The sequence below is a fragment of the Myripristis murdjan genome, chromosome 4 (assembly GCF_902150065.1).
Source record: "Myripristis murdjan chromosome 4, fMyrMur1.1, whole genome shotgun sequence".
In the NCBI taxonomy this organism is placed as follows: Eukaryota; Metazoa; Chordata; class Actinopteri; order Holocentriformes; family Holocentridae; genus Myripristis; species Myripristis murdjan.
The window spans coordinates 27,994,305-28,010,499 of NC_043983.1; positions in this window are offsets into that span (position 1 = coordinate 27,994,305).

The following is a 16,195-nucleotide window of genomic DNA, read 5'->3' on the forward strand; positions in this document are numbered from 1 at the left end:
AGGACCAAGTTGAGACCCACTGCCTGATGTGTGCAGGCCTTTGGACCCTCAAAAGGGCCTTATGATGGGGATTACACTTATTTTGATGTAATGATACAATAAAATTTAATTTCTCATGTGGCATTTTTTAAATGTACCTCCTTTTTACAAAGTATAACCTAACCAGCACCGTGATCATTAATGACTGTGTTTCTTAATATGTATCTCCAACTAACAAATGTGGGTAAGAGCTTCTTGATCCACAGTCACTCAACTTTGGTTTCGGCCTTCAGTGACTACAAAATTTGGCACAATAAGTGAATAAATTACACGCCAGACTACCAAATTTTGTTTGATATGTCGGGGCATGTTTACTATGATAAAGCTTCAGTGATAAAAGCACTTTATGTGTAATGAGGAGCAGAAGTCAAGGTTATGTTGACACAGAAGTCGGAGAGGAAGCCATCATCCACGAGTGGGAGAATACTTTTATTGTGTGCATTCTTCTGAGATACAGACAAGCGACTCTTGAACTGTTGTTTGCAAATGTCCATCACACACCCTAATGGACTTTTGCAGGTGAAGTGGTACAGAAAACAGCGATGGACTGAGCAGTGCTGGTAAAAATCATACAATCAGATAAGTCTTTATCCACAGGGCACCAAGGTCACTGAAGACACTGATGAGCCTGAAAACAATGTAAACCAAATTTGATGCCCATGCCAGACACCGGGTCTCAACTGAGCATTTATAGCACCGGATACTCTTTTACATCCTTGATATCTTTCAGGATTTATCGTTCTTTGTGACAGGGGCTATTTTTACCCTTGAAGTCAAGACAGTAGTGTGAGTTTATAGATGGTAGCCACCGGAAAACAGATTTTTACCTTGAGATTTATCAAAGGCAGCTAATTTATGCAGTTCAGTTCAACGTATCTTTATTCATCCTAGATAGAGCAGTTAAATAGGTACAGTGTGCAAGCTGTAAAAAAAGGCACAGTCATCTTAAATGCCAAAACTCACATCTCATTTTTAAAAATAGTAGGAGTCCTTGTTTTACACTCTATATCCTCAATGGGCAGGCGGCATTAAGCGGATATTCATTCATTTGCTCATCCATTCATTAATTAAACTGGATGTCTCATACTAGCATGTAGGTTGAATCAGGGATGTGTGTTTCTAGGAAAACAATCATTTACTAATGAGCCAAGAACACCCACACCTTTCCCTTACAGTATGGCCAGAGACTATTTACAAGCTCTTAGACGGGGCTGCTGCTTTGTGCCTGTGTGGAATTGGGAGTCAGTCAGACGGCAGCCCGTGTTCGTGTTTTACAAACAGCCACTGTGACACCTAGTGGCCAACGGTTAACCTCCTGGGAACTACGCCTCCTCTACACTAGACATTTACTCTGATTTGGCACCAACATGGGACTTCACCAGTGACACACACAGCTTGATGTTCCTGCTGAAATCTAACAGAGCTTGACAGGAACCACTGGGATCAACTCAATCTGAATACCTCAGGTTTGGACCAAACTCAAAAATCTGTTTACCAAAATTGTTAAGATATACTTTTGTTGCCCATTTGTCATTGGAAATAATGTGAGTGATTTTAAGTTTTAGTCAGTTTTGGGGTCACAAAAACCAGGCCTGTCAATTTTTGATGAGAGTGTTTGTGGGTTTTAATCACGTAGGACTACTGACGTTAGTGATGGTCTGGAAATGTCACTTTGAGGTTGGAAAAGTGATTAAATGAGAGTTATATATGAATAAATGTTGACTGTAGTGTGAAACGTATGAATCTAGAGGAAGTTTGCCTCCCACACAGCAGAACTGTTCTCTGATTCTCTATGAAAAAATTCCCTTAGCTGTTGGATCAGGTTCAACAGGGCTGATGATGGTCACGTGATGGTGGAAAGGAAATGTTTCATCTTGTACTTTTCATAGAAGCCAATATGAAAAAGATCTAAACATGGCATGTATCATAGCCCTAAGATAACCTCTTCATCTTTTCCATGTTGTCACTTACAGTATAGTGACTGAAAACTATACATTAGAATACACATAATGCAATATACATATTCTAACAATATGATCAAAACACAAACCAACAGCACACTCATGGACTGATATGGTACATTTAGATAATAAATAAATATATGTTGATTTAACCCTCCATGGGAAATGGCAATATATTAAATATTTTCAGGCTTTGCAATGTTTGGTCTTGATTGTTTACTGCAAGGGCTAATAATCCCCGTCTTTGTGACTTAAGCATTGTGGTTAACGTATTGTTAAAGGCAATGAAAAATGAAGAAAACAAGAAGTGCAATTCTTGACTAATCCCATGCATGTAAAAAGGTAAAAGGCAGGCTTAATACAAATGTTTTTGTTGTATTCTGACACTGTGATGAGGAAAAGATGAAGACAGAGTCTGCCTGGGTGTGCAGTGTTGGTACTGTCGGTGCGTGTGTGTGTGTGTGGTGTTGATGTTGTATGTGTATTTGTGTATCTGTGTTAGTGTGCGTGTGCAGCTCTGTGGTGAAAATATTCTGCTTGGTCTGAAGACATTACCACAGACCCTCACAGTCTGCCTGATAGTCTGTCCTCACGTTTTGATTTAAACCAGTTTACCAATTCCATTATGCTAAGCCCGAACACTGGTTGGGAAATGATGAACGATTATGTGAAATACATAATCTCCCCGCCGTGCCATCATTGCAATATGACAGCCAAATTTCATTCATCCTATCCAATTTCTTCCTTATTTAAGGAAAGAAAATTACTGGGCCCAGTAATCAGATATGTAGCGAGGCTGTGTGCAAGAGTTAAGCCCACTCCCATTAGGCTTCCCAGCCTTGCTCCTAGTTTAGTCAAATGCATGCACACACAGAGAGAGACAGATACACATGTTCCACATGTCTGACCCTCCTCAGTTCTCACATCCTCTTTCACCCGATTCAAGGACTATTATTTGGCCTTGATATATTCTGTACAACATCATCCGTTAGCGATGCCAGTTTGAAACACAGTGTCTCCTAAGTGGTTTAGAGGGCTGCATACAGGCATTTCTCCCACACACGTCAAACTGCACAGCCTCCTGTCTCCCTCTCCCTCTCTCTCTCTCACTCACTCTCTCTCTCACTCTCTCTCTCTCTCAAACACACACAACATACTAGAAAAAAGGCCCGCACAAATGTTCTTTTTCCAAACAACAACACAATTTTTTAAAATTAGGGTAAATTAGATAGAATGCAATTTTGTCTTTTGGTCTTGATTATCTTCTGACAAAAATCAAATGTAATGACAAGACATTATCTGGCACCAATCTTCATTCATACACACACACACACACACACACACACACACACACACACACACGCAGCCTACCCCACCTCTTCCTGTGAAGCAAAAATCACCAGTGAGCTGCTATATTAAACACCGTGTAATTTATTGCTAATACACTCTGGATACCACAGGCTCTTACTAAGCTCCAGTTTCACAAACATACAGAGAGAGAGAGGTGTATTGAGTCTATGACTGTTTGTTCTCCTCCACATGTCCAATTTCTCCCTCCAATCGGGAATGCATTATAGGTGTAATTGAAAATTAGTAGTACATCTTTTTTTCCAGGGGTAATTTATCAGGCCTCATTGTTCCTGTGTGACACCTCCAGGGCCTGTTTCTAACAAGGAGCCTGGAGCACCGAGAGGCTTTCTGCCTGCCCAGGCCCCGCAGCGCTTTGCCTGCTTTGTCACTAATTGTGGCCTCCTCTCCACTGAATTGTGAGTCGGGTAAAAGAGCTTGTTGGCTCGATGCGATGAAGCTGCCGGCGACGCTCTCACCATTATCAAAGATACTCTTGATCTTTTGAAAAGCAGGAAATAGATTTTTTTCCCAAGCCCCTGTTCAATCACACAGGGGGTTGGGGGGCGGGAGTAATTTGCAATGCGTCCATTAGTTCTTCATTAAAGCAAGATTAAATTGCACCTCAAATCACATCTGCCTTTTCTAGAGTAAAGGGTGACAGTTTTAGGGCCAAAACTAATTACTAGTGCCAATGAATGAGAGAGGAAAAACAGGGCTGTTTTTACATGAGATAGTGTGGCCTGTCATTATATTCAGACTAATTCCACTCTGCCTGCTCTCTTAATGAGACCAGAATGTCCTCACATCTCTCTTTCTCTCTCTGTATCTGTGCGCGCTCCAAATGTATAATTTTGATAGCACTTGGAGTTTGCATTAATTAATTTTTCTGAGAGACCTGCTACAAGTGCCAAATGTGTGATGCTCTGAATTATCATTTAGAGAGAAAGAAAAGACAGGCAGACAGGAGCAGAGAGAGTGAGTGAGAGAGAAAGGGGGAGAGAGAGGGAGAGGGAGAGAGACAGTGTCACTGAAAGGCACAGAGAGGGGGAAAAAAGGAATTATGTACATAAAGAAATTCTATATACTTAATGTAATTTTGTTTTCTCCTCTTTTTCTCCTTAGTGTCATATTATGTCATTTATGTTAAGTCCTGTCAAGTTATATTATGTCAAACTAAGCAACAGTCTTTTTTACGTTATTAAACCAACGACGATGACATGCCACCTAAATATGCATTTGTGCAGACCAGTACACAGCAATCCTTTTCCTGGACTTCCTGAACACAATACAACTACACCTCCTAGCATTTCAAACGACCAGGTAGTATGAGTTCATTTCCGGGGTTTAAGCGGAAATCAACAAAACACAGCACAAGAACTCAAAAATCAAATGTACTTCAGAAGTCCCAATCACACTGACTCACCACAACATTTAGGAAATTTACCTTGGTCGACGCTGCAGAGAGTGAGCTAATTAAAAACACACTGGCCATGTTCTAACACTCTAAATGACCCAATTTATCCAGCTCTACCAGGTATTATCTTTGTGTTTTCAACAGTTCCCAAACTAGCAAGAACAGATGCTGCCCAAACGCCCACTTGGCATCAGGACGTTCCCCATGTACAACACTTTGGTCATTATCATCATCGTCAAGACATCACCAGACTGTATGCAAACCACCCACAGCTTACAATGGTTTAAATACTGCACCTCACTCTTCACTTTTTTATCAGTGGGCGATTTTACACAATACCGCTCATGTATGCAAAATACCATTAAATAATCAAATATTCATCCCATTCAAACCAAATGATACTGTTAGGTGTGATGTCGCACAACACAAATTATTTTCCTTGTGATGTTTCATGCCTACTTTATAGTCGGTATTTTAATAGAAATGTGCTCGTTGTCATCAGTTTAGACCGCAGAATTATGTGTCACGATATCCCCATAACCACCCGGCCCTACTCGCCACACCAGGGTTACCTCCTAGTAACCCAGCAACCATTGTGAAGAGTTGAAACCCCTTGTATATTAGGCACCAAAACCAATGTTGAGATAACATCTGTGGGGCTGTCTGAAGGATTTTGTGAGTCTGGAGCCAGGATATCTTTATGATGTCAATCCAAAACACTTTCAGAGGCAGTTTTAATAGGAATTTTTACCCTGGTATAACATAATACTGCTCATTTGGGTTGATGCTGAATTTACTTAATACTTAATCAAAGGCTCACTAAGAAGTCTCCAGTCGGGAAACTGAACTTTCCTTGCTGTCTTTACACATAAACTGCTCAACTTTCACAAACTATTGGGAAGAAATTGATGACCTGTCTGTTCGCTATTGGTAAAATGGGAGCTCTCCCCTTCGCTGATGTGGCCTATATTCACTACATACTGTATATGACCTAACATGGCTCCTCCGCTCTCCTCTCCTCTCCAATCGACAGATGCACCATTTCTGTGTTCAGGGTTGAGGGTGGTTAGATTAGTCTAAGAGCTGAGAGCAGCCGAGACTCACAAACAGGATTTAGCATGTTGTCTCACAGTGGCAGCCCTGCCTGGGATCACATGGTACTGATGAGCCCTGAGGCATAACATGCTTATGGCAGATACACTGCGATTTACAGAGACAGGAGAAGTGCAGAGTACACCAACTTAACATGTGTGCATTTGTTAACAGTGCACAAAGTTGAGGATGTTGGCATCTTTAAATGAGTCAACAATGTTGCGAGGCTTTACCTCTGCGCTGCGTATAAATCTCTTAATGCACATTACGGGCTTTTCAGAGTTCCCGGCTGATTAGCCTTCTCAAGACGATTTTTGCCATCCCTAAATTTTTTTTTTTTTTTTTTTTTACATACAGTGCATTTTTTTCCTTGCAAGGTACCAAACCTCCTTTCCTTGCAAAAAATATATATGCACTAGCACTAATTTTTTTAAGCAGAGGAATCACCCCACCGGTTTCTGCTGAAGTGAGATTTGGCTGCAGAGACCGCGCTGGTTCCAGAAATTCAAACCTCATACCATTCCAGGCTGGGCTTATCCTAAGCTTGTTAGTATGTGTGATGCCGGGACCGATAGGGACCTCTACATTACCATAACGCTGCTGAATTAACTATGATCTTCCACTGCACTGGGGGAAAAACTGGCCCACAGAAGTTTTGCAATATGCTGCGCAGGATATTATGATAACATGCTATAATAAATGTTTATAATCTACTTACTGGAGGACCAGGGTTCAAATATGTTTCTATATTAGGCTTATTAATGCTCCCACAGATTTACAAGAAACTGTTCCGCCATCAGAATGACCGAGTGAAATATGCACACTTAGCCAGAAATATGAAAAAACAAGGTCTGGGTATAATGATTAATTAGAATTAAGAAATAGCACAGACGATTGTGTGTTGATATATTAAGCACCATACAGACAGATTTGCTGGAGTTGAAAATATTGGTGTTTTTGTGTCACTGTTTCACCATTATTTAACATAATCAAAATCGAAAAATTACACTTATGTCTATGTGTTGCATTGTTATCTACTGACACATATTACACTGCAGGGAAGTCAGTCGCAAAAATACCAACTTTACCTTTCTGCCCCCTTTTTGACTGTATACATGAGTCAATCAACCATAGCAGTAAAAGTTCCTCCTCTGACCTGTTCTGCTAATCCCACTGTTGGGTTCATGTTTTGTTGGAAATGCCACAAGGCCTATACACATCTGAGAGGTATTAGACGATACACTCCTATAGTAGCCTTATTATACCACTCGTCTTATTTTGATAAACAGTAATTTGGTGTCATGGAGGACAGTAAGGCGTGAATAGGACCTGTCTGTCTATCTGTCTCTCTGCCATTCACGCCATTCTCCGTTAGGTTAGCTCCTCTAAGACTCCCCTCTCTCTCCCTCTCTCTCTCTTTCTCTGTGTTGACACATATACATATCACACACCAGGATTAGCATGACATTGACTGTAACAAACCTCTCTTTTGAAAAAAAAAAAAAAAAAAAAAGAAAAAGGAAGAAAAAAAATTCTCCCATTCTATAGTGGAGGTGCCCAGCCAGAAAATAGCATACTTAGACAACAATGGCGTGGTAAGTACCTTAGCAAGGATCAGCGCTGGCAGAGTGAAACACATTACAAAACAATGGCTGACTGCCTGCCTGCTTGGCTGCTTGGCTGGCTGTCAGAAGCTGTGGGCCGCCGCTGCCATGCTGTTATTTGTCAGGGGGAGAGAAAAGGAGACAGAGACACACATCATCATCTCGCTCCTCATCGCAGTAAACACTGGTGTGAATGACTGGTCACACAGAGTATAATCCCCCACCCCACCACCACCACCACCTCCCCCACCATCACAGCCATATCACCCATGATCCCCTCCGGAAGTTGTGTCCTCTGATGCTGTTCCACAACATCACAACGATGATATAGACGAAGAGGTGACAGGAAAAACGGCAGAGCAGCACGGAGGTGTAGCTTCATTGGCAAAGAGTTTACTGTTGTTTGAGGTTTCACTTTGATGGCGTTATGTTTTGATTTTAGCGGTGCCAGATTTTCATTTCAGGGCCACTCGTGTTTTGGTTGTAGGGTCATTTAGGTTTTGATTTTAGTGGCACTTGGTTTTTGATTTTAGCGCCACTTGAAATTCGACTGACATGACAGTCGGATTTTATTTTTAGTGGCATTTAGACAATAGGGCCAAAAATTTGCCAAACAGGCCAAAATCAACGAAGGTAAAATAAAAAAAGAAATTGACGATGCGAAACAAATTAAAATGTGCAATCCTAATTAAAAAATGACAAATAATCCTGCCACTGAATTACACTAAAATAACACACCGTATATCCAGCAATTATTAACCTCAATATCATGCATTAAAAATTAAACATTCATATTGCAATATTTTGATATGATCTAAATCAGGAAGTCAAATATATTCCAGTTTTATTATTGGGCCAATAATGAGTAGAGATTGTTTAATGCCAGTTAAAAGAGGAAAAGGGCCTCTGTAAGTAGGGGGGAGGGGCGTTACTAATGATATAAGAGCAAATGTTGGAGCATCTGCTGGAAATCTGGCAGAAATCCTAATGTCGCTCCTGTCCCCTTTTAATGCAAACCAAATGAGCCTGCACTGTAATAAGAAGCTTCCCAGAATTAGTTTCCGTTTGCAGAAAATTGCGAGAAAAAAACCCTAGTACTTTTATCTATGAATTTCACTCCAGCATAAGCAAAAAAAAAAAAAAAAAAAAAAAAAAAAAAAAAAAAGGCAGACCCTCCTCCGACATTATTTGGATGACGTTCCATCAGTAGCAGCAGCAAGAAATAACATTGTGCAAATTCTATGCATGTTAATGATAAATAGGAATCCACCTGCTCACAGATAAAATGAGTTTAATTTCCCCCACCCGCGCCCATGTGCCTGCCTGGCCTTTTAGAAATTACTTATGCACAGCTATTATTAAAATAGGGCCAGAGCAAATGAGAAAGAAGCGCTATCTCTGGAGAGAGTGGCTGGGTTTAGACTGCTGCTGCCAGGACTCTCTGCTTCACACAGTCAGCGTTTCTCACACACACACACACACACACCAACACACATATCCACACATACAGTACATTCACACGTGCACATATGCAAACACACACTTACACTGAAGTGCTCATACTTAAGTCTGGGCACCACACACAGCATGCATGTGCACATTGTGATACACACACATACACACACATATGCACATGAATGCACGCACACGCACACACACACACACACACACACACATATACACCTCCAGTCTACAGCTCTTGCTGTTTTGGCAGCTCTGACCCTATGTTTACTAAATTAACCCAAATCTTTTTGGAGTTTTCTAGTGTAATGGAATTTGCAAGCTTTATGTGTGTGTTTGTGTGTGTGTGTGTGTGTGTGTGTGTGTGACAGAGAGGGAAAGAGAAGGAGAGGGGGAGAGAGAGAGAGAGAGGAAGAGAGAGAGAGAGAAAGAGTGCCTTGCGTGCATGTGTATGCTAATGAGCAGTTGCGTATGAATGGATGTGTGGGCGCGCTACTGTGCGCTTGTATGTGAGCGTGCGTGCTTGTTTTGTATCAGAGTGTAATTTTGTTGTTGAGTGGAAATTTCCTTTGGGTGTACAATGTGCTTGTCCCTGCATCTTCAGAGTAGCTGAGGATGTAACAACTGAATACTGAAGGCTTGGAAAATATCAATCATAAGTAGTGACTAGAATATTTATCTATGCACGGACAAAGAGGGAGCAAAATAACAAAATTGGGAAGGAAGGAGGGAGCGTAGACCAGGTGCTGAAAGAAAAAAGAGGTCAGTGTAAGAGTGTTTTTGTATGCAGGGTGCTGTATAATCTCTGCCACCTCTGCTCCATTAGCAAATCAACAGATTCCTCTCGCTGGCCTTGAGCACTTCCAGAACATTCATCCTTTATATCCAGAGAAGCTGAAGGATGTTCTGATGGCTGGCTGTGCAGCCTCTCTCCATCCTGAACTCCAGCCTCTTCAACATCTGATTCAATAATGATTGAAAAAAAAATCCAAGCTGAAACTCATTAGCTGAAAAAATAATAATAATAACAATAATAATAATAAAAAAAAGATGTAAATTTGAACTGAATTGAACACTCGAAGGTGACATTCTGACATTGTGGGAATTAGAAATTGCCTGGCTGTTAGGGGAGACAGAGGAGAGGGTTCGCCCACTGACAATAGAGCTGTCAAACTGTATGGCTAAAACAATGTCTTGTGCATTTTAAATTGGAAAAAGAAAAAAGAAAAAAAAAAAAAAAAAAAACAGTCCACAACAGTGCACCCGAAATAAAGGCTGTTTAAACCACAGAACAGCTCTGGTGAAAGGAGAAGAAAGCTTTACGGCCATACATAAAGTCAAGCATTATGCCATTATGGGGCATATTTCAGAACAATGTCACTCCCTCAGTGATGTGCAGACTTGTTTGCGTTGGGTCTTGTGTTTCCTGCTGTGTGTGTGTTTTCTAATGACTGCTCGCTGTGAGGAAAATGGCCCCTGGGGGACGTTAAGTCTCTAATAAATGAGGTTCACTTTCCACTTCACACACACTCAAGGCACCAATTATGTCAAAACAGTGTTTAGAGTTGTTACAGTAAAGAATATTTCTGTCCTGTGACAATGGGCCATCCTTTGCTTGACAGGTTTTCTTTATGCCTGAGGGCTGAAGTTGAAATTACTATGGCGCATTATGATGATGTCACTGTGTAATGTTTCTAAATGATATACTATAGTGGTTTTCAGTGAACAAGGAGAGAGATTTAGATAACTGTTATTACTACAGCCGAGAAAGGACTGAAAACCCCTGGAAACATATCATTCTGTTGACACTATTCACAGTGAACACTAATGCACATCACAAAGTGTATAGTGTAATTTAACACTGTATTTATTTAAAAAAAACAATACGGATTATAATAGGCTGTAAAATGGTTTTATAAAGCTTTTAAAATCTGGGTGTATTATCAGGTGTTATTCAAAAATATGATACATACAGCAACGAGACATATGCTAATGTTATATTTGGGCTTTTATTTTTTTACCTTTACATTTCTCATATTTTAAACGTCCTCTCTCCAGGCCTTATGTCCCTCTTTGATGTTGATTATCTTGTTTGTGTAATTCCTTTCTTCATCGTGACCCTGAGTTGATTTTACTATGTTTACAAAGCACTTTGGTTGACACTGTTGTGCGAAATGTCTAAAATTTACTTTGTGCCAAACAGAGGTATTATTCTAAGCCTTGATGCAGTTGCTATGCTGTGAAATTCAGAGGATGCTGCTGTACTAGAGTTAGCGGGCTGGTAGCACGGGGCATTTTTGCTTGATTAGCCTAAATTCAAATGTCTGCAAAATCCGTTTTGGGTAACTACAAGAATAATTTGGAAAATGTGGCTCTCTGTATAAAAACTTTGCAAACCTGGGCTGCACATTGTGACAGTGCTGAGGAGAGGGCCAGTGACAGCAACAGTGTGCGAGTTTGATTGAATGGCAGTAGAGGACCTTACATCTTTAAATTCCTCATTATCCACTAACACACAGACACCACGTCCGCTCCTATTCCATTACCTACTCCTCTGTATTGTCATGCTCCGAGAATTCAATGTAGTACCTTTTATTGTAGAAAATGAAAAATGTCATTTTTCCCCCTTCTCTCTCTCTTCCCTCTCTCTCCTAACACTAATTTAAAATGTCTCATCTCCCTCCATGTGTTCAACAGTCTGATTGCCTCGGCGCTGAAGAAAGAGTCCTAAGAGGAGGAATCCCCCCTCTTTGTGAAAAGGAGTCCAGGTGGGAGAGGAGGAGGAGGAGAATGGAGGGAGATGATTCATGAAGGCTGGAATCTGCAGCTTCATCAGAGTCGGTCAAGCAGGACAGCTGCGGCTGCTGCTGACCCCCTAAACCAACCAAGACTCAGACCTTCAAGGACTAAAGGTCTCCGTATTTTTTTTCCTCGCTCCCTCGTTCTTTCCTTCTCCTTCCGTCACTGCAAAAGCACAGGGCCAGGATTTAACCTCCCTAAGAAATAAAGTCCTTCAGGTCCGTCGACGAGGACAGTTGGCAATGTGTCTGAGTCTGAAATCACCATGAGCATGTGTTTACTTGTGTCTCTGAATGGAAAACAGTGTGCATAGGCAATTTTCTATGGGGATATATACATATAATGCATGATGTGGTAAACATTTCTAGCTTATATCATTTATTTCTGCTGAGGAAGGTGGGTAAATTGAATTTATGTGGGTCTACCCTATAGCCTTGTTGGATGCTTTCCAAAAATATGGCTAATATGGCTCTCCTTACAGAAAATTAAAATGAATATTCCTGTAATAATTCTACAAGAACGTATGCATCTGGACTTAGTAGTGAGTTTATGGTGAGTAGTTTTAGCACCGCTTTATTTTGTTAGTTTATTGTAAATTTTTCTTTTTTATATTTTAGAGCCACAGTAGCTGAATGATATTTTAACTTTGTTAATGCAATTTTCTGGATGTTTGTTAAGTATACATTTAAAATGTACCATAGGATTACAATAGTTTTTTTTTGTTTTGTTTTGTTTTGGTGTCATAATCCGGAAAGGGTTTGGGTGCTATATAATAGGTTTTTCTGTCATTTTGCAGTTGCGTGTTGCACCGAAAAGTTTCTAAAACAATTCTATAGAAAGCAAGAAGGAAGGCCACCCTTCTGTAAGTAAAATGAAACCCTTGCTTACAACCTGTATGTGACTGTTGTGTTTTTAGGCTCAATTACAGACAGCTATTCACTTAAACTAATGTTAATTCCATATGAAATGCAAAATTCCTGATTCAAACAAAGGCAGATAGCTCTAACAGGAGGGATGGGGAGCATCACGAGCAGACTACAATGCTTTTCTCTGGGTTCTTTCCCAACAGCCACTACCCTACACTTAAAGAGGCTCATGAGTCCAGAGGGATGGTGCTGCACTGCCCTCCAGTGGAGAACGGCACTACTGCAGACCCAATTCATTCCCCTGCATACAATAATGAGTAACGCCTCCTTTGAAATCTTTTCTGTAACATTAGAAAGCTGTACACGATCGCACAGTAGGTCAGGGTATGCTGGTTGGCAAAGAGCAATGCCAAGGTTAAGGTTACAAGGTGCAGCAGCTGATATTGGCTGCATTTAGTTTTCTCAAATAGTCTAAAAGGCCTTTCTCAACACATTAAGTACATGTGGAGTGCATTTTTTCCTTTATATATATTTTTCAATCACATTAAATTCTCTGGCATTAACTAACTTTTTTGTATGTTTAAAAGAAATATAGTTGGTTCGAGGATGGCATATAAAAAGCATTGTTAGATTAAATTTCCAGAGCTCTGGATACAGAGTGATGTGTTTGGGCTGAGTTCCTCTCTTATTCCTACCTTTATGCCCTTGTCCCCCAGACGGTTAGAAAAAGATTGTTGTCTTCCGCAATTAGCAGTTGCTTAGCTTTCCCTCTATAAATACCCATTCAAAGGTCCAATCTGGTCTTTAATTCAAATTATATCACAGTAGACCAGAGGTGCAAACTGGAGGTAAAGGTATCTGAGATTCAGGGGTTTAGATAGGGTGGACCCCAATAAACCAGGATTAACAAGACATTCCTCTGGTTTTATTACATTTAATGAGCTCAAGATGACTTGACTTTAACGTTCATCTTTAAACATTTTTTAGGTCTTGTATCCACTGTTTAACAACCAGAACTACAACAGTACCAAAATGAAAACCAAGCACAGAGCAAAAACATAAAATAATCCATACATCAACCCATCCATTTCAGAAATAATGGTTAAAGTTTACATTAATGGTTTCTGAAGTGCAGTGCACGGAACCTCTGGGGTCCTTGAGTGATTGTTGTAATATCATGTTTGAATTTCACCAATTTGAATCTATTTGTCAATGTTCAATATGACATTTAAGCAATTTAGCATTTACAAACCAACGTACATTTTTGAATCAGGGCCTCTATGGCAAAAGCACTTCGATAGGGGTCTGTAGTTTGACTTTAGCTTGGGGTCTGGTGCATTGAAAAGTCTGAAAATACCTAGAGGGAGTCATTGTTGTAAGGGGCCCAAAACTTCTGCTAGTGCATTTTTAGTGGACTAATAATGACCCACTGAGTAAGCACCTACTGAACACTGGGACTACATGAATGGCTACAGGATCTCCCGTAGTCAGTATTCATGAAGATTAAGCTGTCAGGCCATTGAGACAGAAAGCACAGGATCAGGAGTCTGTGTGTATACAGTATTAGATGGATGAAGAGGCTCTGTGCTGCCTGTATATTAGTAGTTAATCTGCCCTAACAAGATAGAGTGGGATGTGTTGCTTCTCTCTGCTGCATCACTGATGATGGGCCCAGTAATGATGGAGGAAAGAGAGAGGTTGGCAGCTAAGCCTGAAGTAAGCTACTTTGGCACGGGCCGATGCATGGCTGGTTGCGCAGCCACTGGTGTGTGTGTGTGTGTCCAGTTATTAAATCAAATATGTGACACCAAGAAGCTTAAAGCACCAATAAGCCATGAGGCCACTCTGGGGTTTAATTTCCTGAGTTGAAGGCTGAGAGACAACCAGATGTGTAAAAGCTATCACTCAGAGCGAACATTTTGAGGGAAAGACTTTGCTGGTTTGGAAGGTAGATGACATGCACTGGCTAACATAAGGGGTTTATGCAATGAAAAAATATGGAAATGTAAATTGTTTTGCATTTTGAATTGCTAATGATTCCTAATGAAAACAATGTAATATACATCTCTGCTAATTCAAACTCTTGCTGCCTACGGAAAGTAGTTTATCACTGCAGCCCAAAGGATTGATAGTTTCAGCTGATCACTGCACTAACCTGCCAATACCCTAATTGCCTAATTAACAACACTACCACCATGAAGGGGCGCAGCTTGGCACAAGATAGACATACATAAGTGGACTAACCTGAAAGAAATACAACTTCGGCACTTACTGGTCCTAATATATTGAGAGATTAAGCAGAGATCTAGGTGTGTTAACTCGGTTATGCTTACTCCAATCATGGCCTGACGCAGATAATCAAGTCAGAGTGTCAGAGTGCATGTCAATTTGAATTGGGAAGTAGGTAATTTACTTTTCCAAGTGTCATGCACCAAATGGTGCCCAGCCCGCACTGGCTTACGAGACACTTCAAAACATAACAGAAAAGAGCAATGACACAGTAAGAGCAAGGGGCACCCTAGCAGCTCACCTGATAAGAGCCCACACCACTTGTTAAGGCCAAGTCCTGATCGCAGCATCCTGGGTTCAAATCCAACCTCAGGCCATTTGCTGCATGCCATTTCCTCTCTCTCTCCCCTGCCTTTCCTGCCTCTCTCTACTGTGACTGTGAAATAAAGCAGAAATGCCAAAAATAATCTTAAAAAATCATGCTGAGAGCAAAAGAGCATTGTCCAAACCAAATATGAAAACAAGCTTGCTCCTCAGACATCACATCTCTGAAACATATCTTTGAGACATCAGAGGCACAGATTGCACTATTACTGTGCCGAGTTGGCTTGACAGTTGTTTAACTGCTTTACAGCCCACAGAGAGGAGAGAAGTGACAAGAAACAAATGAGTTCATGGGAAATGTCTCGATTTTGAGGAACAGTTACACCGATGGCACCAGTGATGTGAGGCTACCAATCATCTTATTTGTTCAGTGTAAGTATCCCCCAAATGAACATGTTAATATTGCTTTATTAAAGTTAAAAATGCTACAAACTGCCCCTTTAACAAAACTATTCCACTTGAATGTTGAGATATCCATACAACAAGAATATAAGTCTGTCCCATAAGCCTGCTGCACAAAGAAATACACCAAGCTTTGTTTATAAATGAATTTGCTCAGCTTTCTGCCCCAACTAAAACCAGTATCACAGCAAGGAACATATAATTAGTGCTAATAAGCAACTCTATTAAAACAAAACATGGCACTGTGATAGGGGCTGTCTCAATTCCATCTTTCAAACCACAATTACTAGAAAAGACATGGCACATAGTTGTGACATTTTTTTTTTTTTTTTTTTGTGATGCTTTATTGATTTGATATTCGAGTTCATTTTTTAAATAATTTTATTGTGTAGAGCTGAAAAGAGAACACTAACAGTCAGCTTGTTTTGGAGGTTTTTTCAGTTTAACAAGCCAGAGAAGCAAAGCAGTAAATGGCAGGGAGACATAAGGCAGTATCTTCAGAACAAGAATAAAAACTGAACAGAACAGGCCATATCTACAGAATTTCCACTTTAACAGAATAGACATTAAGGCCTGTTAAAACTGAAAATAACA